Source organism: Phacochoerus africanus, chromosome 2, assembly GCF_016906955.1.
Source record: "Phacochoerus africanus isolate WHEZ1 chromosome 2, ROS_Pafr_v1, whole genome shotgun sequence".
Taxonomy (NCBI): domain Eukaryota; kingdom Metazoa; phylum Chordata; class Mammalia; order Artiodactyla; family Suidae; genus Phacochoerus; species Phacochoerus africanus.
Genome location: NC_062545.1, coordinates 109,742,457 through 109,756,629, shown reverse-complemented (window position 1 = coordinate 109,756,629; position 14,173 = coordinate 109,742,457). Strand labels below are relative to the sequence as shown.

General features: G+C 41.1%; 1 protein-coding gene across 4 annotated transcripts in view; it reads right to left on the bottom strand.

Moving 5' to 3' along the window:
- CSNK1G1 (casein kinase 1 gamma 1) overlaps positions 1-10,951 on the bottom strand; it is a 197,612-nt gene extending 186,661 nt beyond the window's left edge. For 2 of the 4 annotated variants that reach the window (XR_007132945.1, XM_047765890.1), the window contains exon 1: positions 10,717-10,905. The gene's annotated coding sequence lies outside the window, so the exon portion shown is untranslated. Of the gene's footprint in view, positions 1-10,716 lie in introns of all 4 variants that reach the window. The other 2 variants (XM_047765870.1, XM_047765882.1) reach the window with 2 other exon arrangements.
- Between the last annotated feature and the right edge of the window lie 3,222 nt (positions 10,952-14,173).

Genomic DNA, 14,173 nt, shown 5'->3' with positions numbered 1-14,173 from the left:
TGTGACTCCTCAGCTATACAACCTTGATCAAGTCTCTCTGCACTTAAGTAGTTTCAGCTATAAATTGAGAAAGTCTAACTAGACCATTCCCATGTTTTCCTTTAGCTTTATGATTCCATAATCTATGAAACTCAAGAAACATAAGCATTAACCAGATGAATCCCATTAAAGACAAAGTGAGCTTATGTATTGATTTGGAGAGCATCTATCTCTAGAAAGCTTAAGGGCTTTCACACTGATCATTCTTCGTGTCCATTTTTATTTTATTTTTTCTTTCTTATTTATTTATTTTTTCTTTTTGCCATACCTGAAGCATGTGGAAGTTCCTGGACCAAGGATCGAACCCACACCACAGGGGCAACCTGAACCACAGAAGTGATGATATTGGAGCCTCAACCCACTGTGCCAAAAGGGAACTCTTTTTTTTTTCTTTCTTTTTTTTTTTTTTTTTTTTGCTTTTTAGAGCCACACTTACAGCATATGGAAGTTCCCAGTCTGGGGGTCAAATCAGAGCTACAGCTGCTGGCCTTGTACCACAGCCACAGCAACGCAAAATCTGAGCCTTGTCTTCGACCTACACCACAGCTCATGGCAACACTGGATCGCTGACCCACTGAGCAAGGCCAGGGATGGAACCCACATCCTCATAGATACTAGTCAGGTTCATTACCATTAAGCCACAATGGGAACTCCCTCTTCATTTATTATTCAAGAAAACATCACAGAGTAATCTGAACAAACAAATCCAGCATGCCAGCTGTAGGCCAGACTAAGTGTGAAACCAAAAATAAATGCTTGAGGTTATCATTCTAAAGATGGTGATTCTTTTCACCTGCACCACGAGAGAAACTCTGTCAACTCCTAGTTTTATTTAACTAGGAGTAACAGCAAAGAAAGTTCATCAGTGTGAGGTTACTAAATATTTTTTGCATTACACTCTAGATGACCAGAATATTCGGATGTCACAATACCAATTAAGCTTAAAATGTTTTGGAAAATGGAAGGTGTCCTAGAAATCCAGGGCAGGACAGTTATAAAGCCAACTGTCAGAGTATTCCAACAAATAGTACTACAGTTATGTGGGCAACAGTGCCTCAGAACAGTATTTTATTACTTTAGAATAGATATTCCCACACTGAGTCTGAATTGGAAAAACAAGGCAACTCAGCAGCACCCATGGTATCTCTTCCTACTCAATCACTGCCATGTCAACTTTCTGAATGACTATAATAGGAAGAAGCAAACCCAGGAGAGGGCAGCCAAGAAATCTGTATAGCTGAAATCTGCACAACAATAAAAGTGGTAAAGGACCTTAACTTTAGCGATCCTTCAAAAATCCTAAATTTAGATCAAGCCCTTTTACTATCTGCAACTCTCGTGTGGATAGTACATTTAGGGCACACTTCCTAATGCCCAATAACATATTCAAAGAATCCAAGTATCTGTCAATTAATACCTAGTGACCTAATATCAACCTTTTTGAAAGGGAAACTTAAGACTCTGAACAATGCTTCTGGTTACATCTCAGAATATTAGAAAAATCTCTCTTTTTCCTTTTTACGGCCCCATCTGCGCCATGTGGAAGTTCCTGGACTAGGAGTCAAATCAGAGCTGGAGCTGCAGGCCTATACCAGTCACCAGCCGCAGTAACACCGGATCCAAGCAGCATTTGTGACCTATGCCACAGCTTGTGGCAACGCCAGATCTTTAACTCACTGAACGAGGCCAAGATCAGACCCCCATTCTCAGACACTATGTCAGGTTCTTAACCTACTGAGCCACAAAAGAACGCCAAAAAAATCTCTTTTGAAAACCACTCCCATGAATTATTTTATTCATTTTGGTTTCTTTAAAAACAAAAAAAAAAATAAGGGTTGAGGTGGGAAGGAAGGATAAATTGGAAGACAGAGGATTTTTAGGACATTGAAAATATTCTATATGACATTATAATGGGTAAATGTTACCATACATTTTCCCAAATCCACTGTATATACAGTACAAAGAATGAACTCTAAATTTAATATGGACTTTGGGAGATTATGATGTATCAATTACAACAAATGTTCCATTCTGATAGGAGATATTGATAATGGGGGAAGCTATGTGGGGGGGGGGGCAAATCTATAGAGATTCTTCCTGTGAGTTTTGCTGTGAACCTAAAATTGCTCTAAAAAATAAAGTTTCTGGAGTTCCTGCCATGGCTCTGAGGAAACAAATTCGACTACTATCCATGAGGATGTGGGTTCGACCCCTGGCCTCGTCAGTGGGTCAGGGATCCAGCAGTGGCGTGAGCTGTTGTATAAGCCACAGACGTGGCTCAGATCCTGCATTGCTGTGACTGTGGTATAGGCCTGCAGCTATAGCTCTGATTCGACCTGTAGGCTGGGAACTTCTACATGTTGCAGATGTGGCCCTAAAAACACAAAAATAAATAAATAAAATAAATTTTTAAAAATAAAAAGTCTCTTTAAAACAGTAACATTTTTAGATTAGAAAGCATTTTAATAAAACATTCTTGTGCTATCTAATAGGAATACAGACACAGTTCTCAAACCTTCTACAAAAACTCAAAATGGATCTTAGAACTCAAGGTAAAATGTAAAACTATAAAAATTCTCAAAGATAACACATGAGAAAATCCATGAAACCTTGGGTTTGGCAATGAGTTTTTAGATACAACACCAAAAGCAAGCTTGATGAAAAAAAAACTTGGGACACTGGAATAATTAAAACTAAAAACTTTCATAACATGAGAATTTATTGCTTAAAGAACAGAGACAGGTCACAGATTGGGAAAAAAAATTTGCAAAAAATACAACTGATAGAGAATTTGTAATCAAAATATACAAAGAACACTTAAAACCTAACCATAAGAAAATAGCCCAGATCTGGTATTGCCACTGCATCTGCTTGGGTTGCTGTTATGGCAGAGTTTTGATCCCTGGCCTGGGAACTTCTACATGATGTGAGCACAGGGGAAAAAAAAAAAAGAAAGAAAGAAAGAAAGAAAACAATCCAATGGAATAACGGAATAAGCGGCAAAAGATCTGAGCAGGCATCTCACCAAAGAAGATACATAGATGGCAAATAAGCATATGAAAAGGAGTTGAACACTCTTACATCATTAGAAAATTCCAAATTAAAACTATTAGAATGGCTCAAGTACAAAAAGTTGGCCATATCAAATGCAAGCAAGGACTTGGAGCAACAGGAATACTCATTCATTGCTGACGGGAATGTATATTGGTGGTATAACCACTTGTAAAAGACAGTTTCACAGTTTCTTACAAAATTAAACACAGTTTTGCCATACAGTCCAGCATTCACACTTGTTATTTACAAAAGGAGTTGAAAAGTTAAGTACACACAAAACTAAGCACAAGCACCTTTACGGGAGTTTTATTTGTAACAGTCAAAAAAAAAAAAAAAAAAGGGAGGATTTCCCTTCATGGCTCAGTGGTTAACAAACCTGACTAGGATCCATGAGCATTCAGGTTCAATCCCTGGCCTTGTTCAGTGGGTTAAAGATCCAGCATTGCTGTGAGCTGTGGTGTAGGTTGCAGACGCGGCTTGGATCTTGCGCTGCTGTGGCTGTGGCGTAGACTGGCAGCTGTAGCTCCAATTTGACCCCTAGCCCGTGAACTTCCATATGCAGACCTGCAGCCCTAGAAAAAAGGGGTAGGGCGAGCATCCAAGATGTTCTTCAACAAGTAAAGGGATAAACAAACTGTGGTACAAAACTATGCAGCAATCAGAGGAAATGAGCTAAAAAGCCACAAAAAGACACAGAGGAGGAGTTCTCTATGGTGCAGCAATTTAAAAAAAAAAAAGACATTGGCATTCCGGTCATGGCTTAGTGGTTAACGAATCTGACTAGGAATCATGAGGTTGCAGGTTCGATCCCTGGCCTCGCTCAGTGGGTTAGGGATCTAGCGTTGCCATGAGCTGTGGTGTAGGTTGCAGACTCAGCTCAGATCTGGCACTGCTGTGGCTCTGGTGTAGGCTGGCAGCTACAGCTCTGACTAGACCCCTAGTCTGGGAATTTCCATATGCTGCAGGTACAGCCCTAAAAAGACCAAAAAAAAAAAAAAAAGACATAGAGGAACCTTAAATGCATATTACTGGGAGTTCCTGTCACGGCTCAGCGGTAATGAGCCCAACTAGTATCCAAGAGGACTCAGGTTTAATCCCTGGCCTCACTCAGTGAGCTAAATGATCTGGTGTTGCCATGAACTGTGGTATAGATCGCAGACTCAGCTTGGATCCCGTGTTGCTGTAGCTCTGGCATAGGCCAGCAGCAACAGCTCTGATTAAACCCCTAGCCTGGGAACCTCCATATGCCACATGACTAATGTGTCACATAAATGCAAAATGTTAATAAAAGGGGAAACTGGGGGGAGGGAGGTGGGTGGGAATTAAGTGGATAGATATGGAACTCTATCTATAAATCTAAAACTGTTCAATAAAACTCTTAATCTAAAAAAAAAATTGGGCACCCACAATCTCAAAGATATTGCTACTTTAAACTACAGAAATCCTAGTGAAGTGGAAGAAAAAAACTAACAAAATCAAATCCGAATAAACCTAAAACAAATTTAAAGATTAACTTTAATCTCCTTGACTTGATCATATTTCTGCTCACTAGCACGTGCATCACATCTCTAGGAAACGGAGAAGAAATCCCAGCTGGGAAAGTGTTTGAGCACAGCTATGATGACAGCAATTTAGCCTGAAGAACTAAAATCTGGTGATCATCATGGACACTCAAGCACATACACAAAAATGAACCTAAAACATCTTCATATCATTTATTAATACCAACAGACAAATTTAAATGTATTTATAAATCTATCAAGATGGAGGTAATGTATGTTACTTTCACTCAGAGGCCCAAAAGTCCTCAATGCCCCATTTTCAGAGGTTAAAGAATTAGAACATGTCAGGAGTTCCCATTGTGGCACAGGAGAAAAGAATCCGACTAGTATCCATGAGAATTCGGGTTCGATCCCTGGCCTCACTCAGTGGGTTAGGGATTTGGCATTGCCATGAGCTGCGGTATAGGTCAGCAGTTGTAGCTCTAATTCACTCCCTAGCCTGGTAACCTCCATATGCCATGAGTGTAGCCCTAAAAAAAAAAAAAAGATTTAGAATGTGTCAACTATAGAGATCAATTTGGTCCAGTGCTATTGTTTCTTGGAAAATTTATGTGGATTCTTGATGGAGACAATCAAACTATAGCATTTTTTTTTTTGTCTTTTTGCTATTTCTTGGGCCGCTCCCGCGGCATATGGAGGTTCCCAGGCTAGGGGTCAAATCCGAGCTGTAGCCACCAGCCTACGCCACAGCCACAGCAACGCAGGATCCGAGCCGCGTCTGCAACCTACACCACAGCTCACGGCAACGCCGGATCGTTAACCCACTGAGCAAGGCCAGGGACAGAACCCGCAACCTCATGGTTCCTAGTCGGATTCGTTAACCACTGCGCCACGACAGGAACTCCCAGACTATAGCATTTTGATAGGCTTACCCAGCACCTAGAGGTGTTGCACCAAGTTCTCTTTGATGGCAAGGGCAATGGCTATCTATTCACTCAGCTTCTCTGGCCAAAGCAAAATCCAAGAGAATATCCCTTTCCCAATATGTGCATGCCTCCATTGTGATGGGTGAGCAATTACCGAAGAACAATTCCCATCCCTGACATCCCAGGCCCTGCTATACCTACACTGCCTACTTGGAGCTTCTGTGTGAGAAACAGACTACAGTGGTATAAGGGCAGTTGATCTGTCTTCCTACATCACCAGAACATTTCTGCTGCACACAAAGCATGGCTCTCCTCTATCCAGAAGGCTCTCCCTTCAGGCCATTCCTAGTTCTACTTTATATTTTCTCAAAGATGCCTCGGTCTTTCCAGTCCATAATAGGTGTCCAACTACTGTAACCTGAAGAAGATATAGTCTTTTCCAGCTCAGTAAATCCAAAAGCCTATCCTCGGGATTCATTAAGATCTACACTGAAAAACAACATGTATATGCCCTATGAACTGTATGGTATCACTTAGACGAAAACTATAGCAAGAGGTAAGATAAAACTCACTACTGAAAGAGTAAGTTTAAGTGGACTCATCACTAAATTAAAAAATCCAGGAGTTCCTTCATGACTCAGTGGTTAACAAATCCGACTAGGAACCATGAGATTTCGGGTTCAATCCCTGGCCTCACTCAGTGGGTTAAGGATCTGGTGTTGCTATAAGCTATGCTGTAGGTTGCAGACGCGGATTGGATCTGGCATTGCTGTGACTCTGGCATAGGCCGGTGGCTACAGCTCCGATTCAACCCCTAGCCTGGGAATCTCCATATGCCATGGGTGCCGCCCTAGAAAAGGCAAAAAGCCAAAAAAAAAAAAAAGAAAGAAAAAAAATCCACAACAGAAGCTTCTCTTCTAGTTGCAATATCAGAATAGAAAAAAAAAAAAAGGTTTACTCTATATCTCTATAATAATTTTTTTAGCAACTTCCACCAATAAGTGGAAGTTACTGTAAGCATTACTGACAAGAATGGTTTATTAAGCGAATGATGACAAAGATGCAAGAGGCTATCTAATGTTTAAACAGTTTGAAATAACAAATTACTTTTTGGGGGGGCAAACCCGCATCATGCAGAAATTCTGTGGCTAGGGATTAAACCTTTGCCACAGCAGCATCCTAAGCCACAGCAGTGACAATTCCAAAACCTTCAACCCACCACACAGGGCCAGGGATTGAACCTGCACCTCTGCAGCGGCCAGAGCCACTGCAGTTGGATTATTAACCCACAGTGTCACAGCAGGAACTTGAGGGGTTTTATTTTTGAAAAAAAATCTGATGAATTCAAAGCCACAAAATAAGCAGGGGTGAAGGAATAGGAATCTGAAACAGATGGCATCTCTCTAATTTTTTTCCCGAGTCCATCTTGAACACAATCCCAATAATGTCAAAAACCAATTTAGCTACAAAACATAAAATGGTAATTCTGAAGTAAATTCATTCTTTTTTTTCTCCCAGCTTCTCAAAGTTTCTATATTAGGCAGAAATGAGTAGAGACAAGTTAGATATTAGAGAAAAACTATCGTTCCAAAAATTCTAAAATTTTTTTCATGAAAATTTACTTCCACTTCTCTGAAGCCAATGAAGCAGTTTCTATCAAGACTGGTGATATTAAAATCTGTCTATGATATCAGCCTGGATACAATGATCATTTATCCTTATTAGAGACCAAATTATAGCTTCAAAAAGAAATATGCTCTGAAATAGAAACAAGCTCTGGAAGAATATTCATTCATTTGGTTTGAGTGAGGCACTATATGGCACTTTTTAAACATTTCTACAGTAACTCACTCTTGATCTGGCAGCATGAATAAAGTTAACTGTACTTTGTTCATTATATATTCTAATATGATATGTAAACTTTTCCAGTCTTTCCTAAAGATTTCTGAGATCACCCAAGAGATAGGCATTAAAGGAAGGTTTAGTCATTTTTAGATTTCCTGACAAGCAAATTCCATAACTGACAACTGCAAAGATCAGTGGAATGGCCACATACTTTGCTTAAGTGGAAAAGGTCTTTGGGAAAACTATCATCTCTGACAGTTTCTACTATTACCTACATTTTAGATAGATATTTTTACAGCTGGTATCCTATCTCTCCTAACAAATGATTTATTAAAGCTTTATAAGAAGATGGGGAGGGGAAATGGGAGCTTCTGATGGCTTTGCCAAAGCAAGACAATACAGTCTCAACTTGCAGATTTGAAAGATGTTGAAAAATAATCCAGGAAAACACAATTTAACACTTATATATACTCTAAAGACTTTACAATATCAGAAAAGCCATTGAGAAAGTTGAATAATCTTACAAAAAAATCTACAACTCCAATAAAAACATACTTTCAACACTTTAAAAAATAGTATAAATATCCCATTAATAATTTTGACTATAGGAGTTCCCATTGTGGCTCAGTGGTTAATGAACCCGACTAGGATCCACAAGATCATGGGTTCAATCCCTGGCCTCACTCAGTGGGTTGGATCCAGTGTTGTGGTGAGCTGTGGTGTAGGCCAGTTGCTACAGCTCAGATTCAAACCCTGGCCTGAGAACCTCCATATGCCGCAGGTGCGGCCCTAAAAAGACAAAATAATAATAATGATAATTTTTACTATATCCATCCATCTATCAATCTGACCAATATTTATTTGGTGCCTTTCATGTAGCTGCAGTGGGGGCTAAAATTTAAAATAGTATTTCTAACTTAAGGAACATACAATATAGTTGGAGAATTTTATTAAAAAAAATAAAGTTCAACACTATTTAAAATAGAGGGAAATGAAGAGGCAATATATTTGAAAATTTCTCTCAAAATTATGAAACCTATAAACTTTTTTAAAAAGTGATACTGAATTAAAACTTTACACCAACTTTTTGCACAAAAATCTATTATTTTATCTTTTTTTTTTGTCTTTTTGTTGTTGTTGTTATTGTTGTTGTTGCTATTTCTTGGGCCGCTCCCTCGGCATATGGAGGTTCCCAGGCTAGGGGTTGAATCGGGGCTGTAGCCACCGGCCTACGCCAGAGCCACAGCAACGCGGGATCCGAGCCGCGTCTGCAAGCTACACCACAGCTCACGGCAACGCCGGATCGTTAACCCACTGAGCAAGGGCAGGGACCGAACCCGCAACCTAGTCGGATTCGTTAACCACTGCGCCACGACGGGAACTCCTATTTTATCTTTTGAATATAAAGTATATTTAAAAATTTTAAATTACAAACTACAAGTTACATTAAAAAGCAAACTAGCTGAAAATCTGACATTTAATAGGTTACATACAACTGTATCATTTTAAATCTACAAAACAAATGATATAAAAACTTCTGAGATAATTTCTGTCATCACAAATACTTCAAAGGCAAAAATTCATTCCATTTTCATTTATTTCACAGAATATTATACATATAAAATTCTATAAGTTTTGCTAATAAGCTTAAATCTAGTTAACATGAATCATATTACTTTTGTTGATTTTAATCGTAAAATTAAAAGTACTTTGTTTTATGCCTCAATTTTAATTCTCTATAAAGACATGTGATGTTAATTAAGATTTACATACACTGCTTTTTAAATGTTTTTCTTATCAACCCATGCCATACACATCACAAATCTGAGAAAAACCTTTGAAACATCACTGGTCGTTTCAGTTAATTCACATACTTTTTAAGAAACTCCTGATAATTTCATGCTGCTTATGATCAATTTCTAGAAGCCACAGAAAATCCTGTTGTACAAATATGTTTTGGAATATTATCCAGTTCTGTTCCTATCTCAAACCCCAATCCACAAAACTAAGCTACCTTAACCATGTTAAGATTATTAATAATTTATCTTTCAATTGGAAGGTGCTTCCATTTAAAGTGGGCTGTTATTTAAATACATTACCCCCCTTACAACACTGATAAGTATTTTAACTCATATTACTTTGAAGAAATTGTATCTCTGGTAAGTTCTTGACTTGTCCAAGGTCAACAACTAGCCAGTGGCAGTCTGGGTTCAATCCCAGATTTACCTAACCTCAAAGCCAATACTTCCACTTGACCACAATTATCTCCTTAAAAGATTAGGAGACAGGTGCAAAAGCAGAGAATCTTGTCTCTCTGAACGTTCACGCCTCTATTCTGAGACATCTATAATCACACAGTACCTACAATTCGGTCACTAACTGAAGTATACGTGAAGAGAATCATTCTGCTTCATTTAAACTAGGGCAGGCTTACTGGCAGATAAGAAAGATGTTGGAAAAGGCTTGCCTCAACATGTTTCGCCTAGACCTCTATATCTATACGGTTCCCCTAGTGTATTTTTTACAAACGCGTTATCTACCAAACAATGCTAAGCTAAATTAGCCCATAGTTTGGAGCTTTACAGAACTGCACTTTTCTAAAATAATTTACACCAGATTTAATATCGAGATGGGAGACTTGGCTAAATATGCCATTCTGGCACTTGCCAAACATTCTAAGTATCATTGAGGGGCAAGAGAATCAGTTCCACCCTCTCTCTTTCTTTTACGCTGTGATGCCTGCCCACTTGGGGGGCGGAGGCGGTACCTCTCCGGTAGGACACCGGGGCCAGAGAGCACTAAAGGAAGAAGTGGGGGAAGCGCACGGAAATTGGGAGGAGGGAGGTCTCCTTACCCACTCTTCTGCCCTAGCTCTGCCAAGGGCGGCTCCCCGCGGTGCCCAGCCAACTCACAACCCCCACAACACTCGAAGCCGGGCTCTGTTCCAGGGGGGTGCCCAAGGGAAGCAGTCATTTGAAGCATGGGCTTGTCCCAGCCACCCCGCCAGGGTCAATGTTCTCCTTTTGGACGGAGAGGATGCTCCCCCTTTTAGAGCTAACCCTCCAGGTGGCAAACTCCCAGTCCGCAGCAGCTAGGTCTTCTGCTTTCAAGGGGCGCCTTCTCCGAAACCTCTACCCGGCCACTCGAAACTCTCCGCCAGCGGCGTGCCCTGGCCCTTGCATTCCGTCCTTAAAACCCTTTACAATCAAACTCGCCGGCCTGCGCCCCACCCAGGATCTCGGTGCTCCCCTCCCCGACTCGGAGAAGGGGCCCCCACCAGCCGGCTTAGACACACACACAACACCCTCAGGCTAGAGCCTCCCGGATCCCGTCGAAGCTGAAGCGAGTACCTCGTATGGCCGTGTCCTGGGGCTCAGATGGGGTGAGCGCAGTTCCCTCCTGGAGGCGCGGAGTGCTTCTCTACCCACCCGCAGCGTTGGCTTCTCTTTCCTAGGAACTGGAGGGAGGAGAAGTGCGGGAGGGGAGGGGGGAAGGCGAGGAGCCGAGGGGTGGCAGAAGCCGAACCGGAACTACTAGCGCTGGCCCCACCCTCAGCCCGGCGCAAAGCACCCGGGCGCTCCCGATAGGACAAACTTAAAGGTGGCAGTGAGAAATGTACACCACCACTTCCGGGTCATCCTCACTACCGCCCCTCCTTAGCAACCGCGTGGGGTTGCTAAGCGGAAGTGCCTTCAAAGACTACCACCCCCACTTCTTCTGGGATTACTAGAACGGAGCTGGGTGCGTGTGCTCCTCTGTGGCAACGTACCCTTACCTTCTACTCCTGCTCCTATCTTGGGTGGAGCACTGGCTCGCCTGCCAAACACAGAGAGCCCACTTTAGTTTTCTCCTTAGCTGTACTCGCACTACTAGCGCCAGTCATTATTTACTCCAGTTCCCTCCCGCCCCGAATCCCAAGTGGCTCCTCCTAAGGATCTCTCTGATCCCTCGTTTCAGGCGGTTTAGCAAGCATCTCCCTCTTGTGGATATTCAGTTGTGTTTCAACTGGATTTTTTTAGGTAACCTCCAATGTTACGAAAGCTTTTTCAAGCACTTGGTTCTCCTGTGAGAGCCCCTGAAATCGAAATCGAAGGTGAGAAACTTCTGTCTTCACCTATCTTGTCTTTTGTAAAGATTGCACATGTTTAAGATATGAAAATAATCGAACTAAACGGAAGGAGAAAACAAAGATTCGCTGTAAGTAACGTGAGTAATCCTTAAAAGAAAAAACCATGAGGAATGGCCAAAGGAAGCTGGTAGTCAAGCTTGTGGAGAAAGACATTTAATCCACCACTGAGAATAAATTCTCATTCCTATACTGTGGACAAGAAAAAAGTGTTAATAAGAGACCTGATTTATTCTTGTCATATATTCTAAACCTAATACTATTAGCTTTTTCATATTAGAATGAGAAAGAACAAGGAATAATAAGGCCAGAAAATGAGAAGGAACCAGAAGAGATTATAGGATCATGGAAACAAGTCTATTAAAAAACTCTACTCAGGAAGTTCCTGTTGTGGCTTAGCAGTAACGTGCCTGACTAGTCCATGAGGATGCAGTCAGTAGATCCCTAAAAAAGTGGGTTAAGAATCTGGTGTTGCCATGCGCTGCAGTGTAGGTCACAGATGCGGCTTGGATCTGGCATTGCCATGGCTGTGGTGTAAGCCAGCAGCTGCAGCTCTGATTCGACCCCTTGCCTGGGAACTTCCATATGCCAAGGTGCAGCCCTAAAAAGAAAAAAAGTTAAAAAAACAAAAAAAAAAAACGTCTATTCAGGAGTTCCTGTATGGCTCAGTGAGATAAGGATCTGGAGTCACCGATGCAGTGGCTCCGGTTGCAGCTGTGGGGTGGGTTTGATCCCTGGCCCAGAAAATTTTGCATACCTCATGCATAGCCAAAAACAAAAATTCTATCCAAAAAGTTATCCCCCTCCTTTCTATTTTCTTTTTAGGAGTTCCAACCATGGCTCTTTGGTAACCAGCCTCACTAGTATCCATGGGGACACAGGTTCAATCCCTAGCCTTGCTCAGTGGGTTAAGGATCAGTGTTGCCAAGAGCTGTGGTGTAGGTCGTAGATACAGCTTGGATCCTCCGTTGGTGTGCTGTGGTGTAGGCTGGTTGCTGCAGCTCCAATTCAACCCCTAGCCTGGAAACTTCCATATGCCTCGGGCTTAGCCCTAAAAAGACCAAAAAAACCTCGTTAATTTCTTTTTACATTTTTAAAATTAAAGTATTATTGATTTACAATGTTGTGCCAATATCTGTTATACAAGTGACCCGGTCATACATATATATACATTACTTTTCTTATCTTCCATCATAATCTATCCCAAGAGATTGGATACCTTGCTTATTGATATTATTAAAACCAGAAATGAGGAGTTCCCGTCGTGGTGCAGTGGTTAACGAACCCGACTAGGAACCATGAGGTTGCGGGTTCGGTCCCTGCCCTTGCTCAGTGGGTTAACGATCCGGCGTGGCCGTGAGCTGTGGTGTAGGTTGCAGACGCGGCTCGGATCCTGCGTTGCTGTGGCTCTGGCATAGGTTGGTAGCTGCAGCTCCGATTCGACCCCTAGCCTGGGAACCTCCATATGCCGCAGGAGCGGCCCAAAGAAATAGCAAAAAGACAAAAAAAAAAAGAGGAAAAAAAAAAAAGAAATGATAGGTGTCAGTATAAAATTTAGTTTCTGCTCCAGAATTTGAAATTCCTTTGAAATATCTCATAAGATGGATAGGATGCACTCAATAATAATTTACTCAATTACCATATAAGCAATATTGAATAATTCTTAAATTTTATGTGCATAAACATCATTTTAAATTTAAATTTTTTGTTTTAATTTCTCTTTAACCATTTATTTTCATTTAGTTTGTGACAAGTGCAAATCAATTAGAAACACAATGTACAATCCGAAACAGATAAAAAGTGTTCAGATATGAAGCAAAAGGGTGTGTTCATTCACACACACAGAGATCTCATGTAGTTTAAGATCTGTTGGATCTACTACGTATCCAAGAATAAGTAATTCTTGCATGTGCACTTAAAAGTCAAGAATGGGGAGTTCCCGTCGTGGCTCAGTGGTTAATGAATATGACTAGCAACCATGAGGATGAGGGTTCCATCCCTGGCCTTGCTCAGTGGGTTAAGGATCTAGCGTTGCCGTGAGCTGTGGTGTAGGTCACAGACATGTCTCAGATCCCATGTTGCTGTGGCTGCGGGATAGGCTGGCAGCTGCAGCTCCGATTCAGCCCCTAGCCAGGGAACCTCTATATGCCTTGGGTGTGGCCCTGAAAAGACAAAAGACCAAAAAAAAAAACCTGATGTGGAAATTATTCCACATGTACCTATTCTTATTGATCAAGTTTATATATATATGTGTGTTTGTGTGTGTGTATTTACACAAAGAACACAAAAGAGTTGTGAATTTATTGCAGACAAGTTTCCAGTCTTCATTTACAAATACCTGATAACATTATTTTTGCCTCCTGATAGGAAAATTTATCAAATATGCCTTAAGAAAAAAATCAATTTTTTGTATTTTGGCCACGACTGCAGCATGTGGAAGTTCCCAGGCCAGGAATCAAGCCCATGCCATTGCAGTGACCCAAGCCACAGCAAGGAGCTTAACCCATTGAGCTGCCATGGAACTCCCCGATCAATTTTGTGGTGGTAAAAATTATTTGACATATGCAGAAATAAAAAGTGGTACTTTAATATTGGTGGAAGGCAATGCATTTCTTTTTTATTATTATTAAAGCATAGTGGACTCACAGTGTTATGCTAATATCTGCTGTACAGCAAAGTGA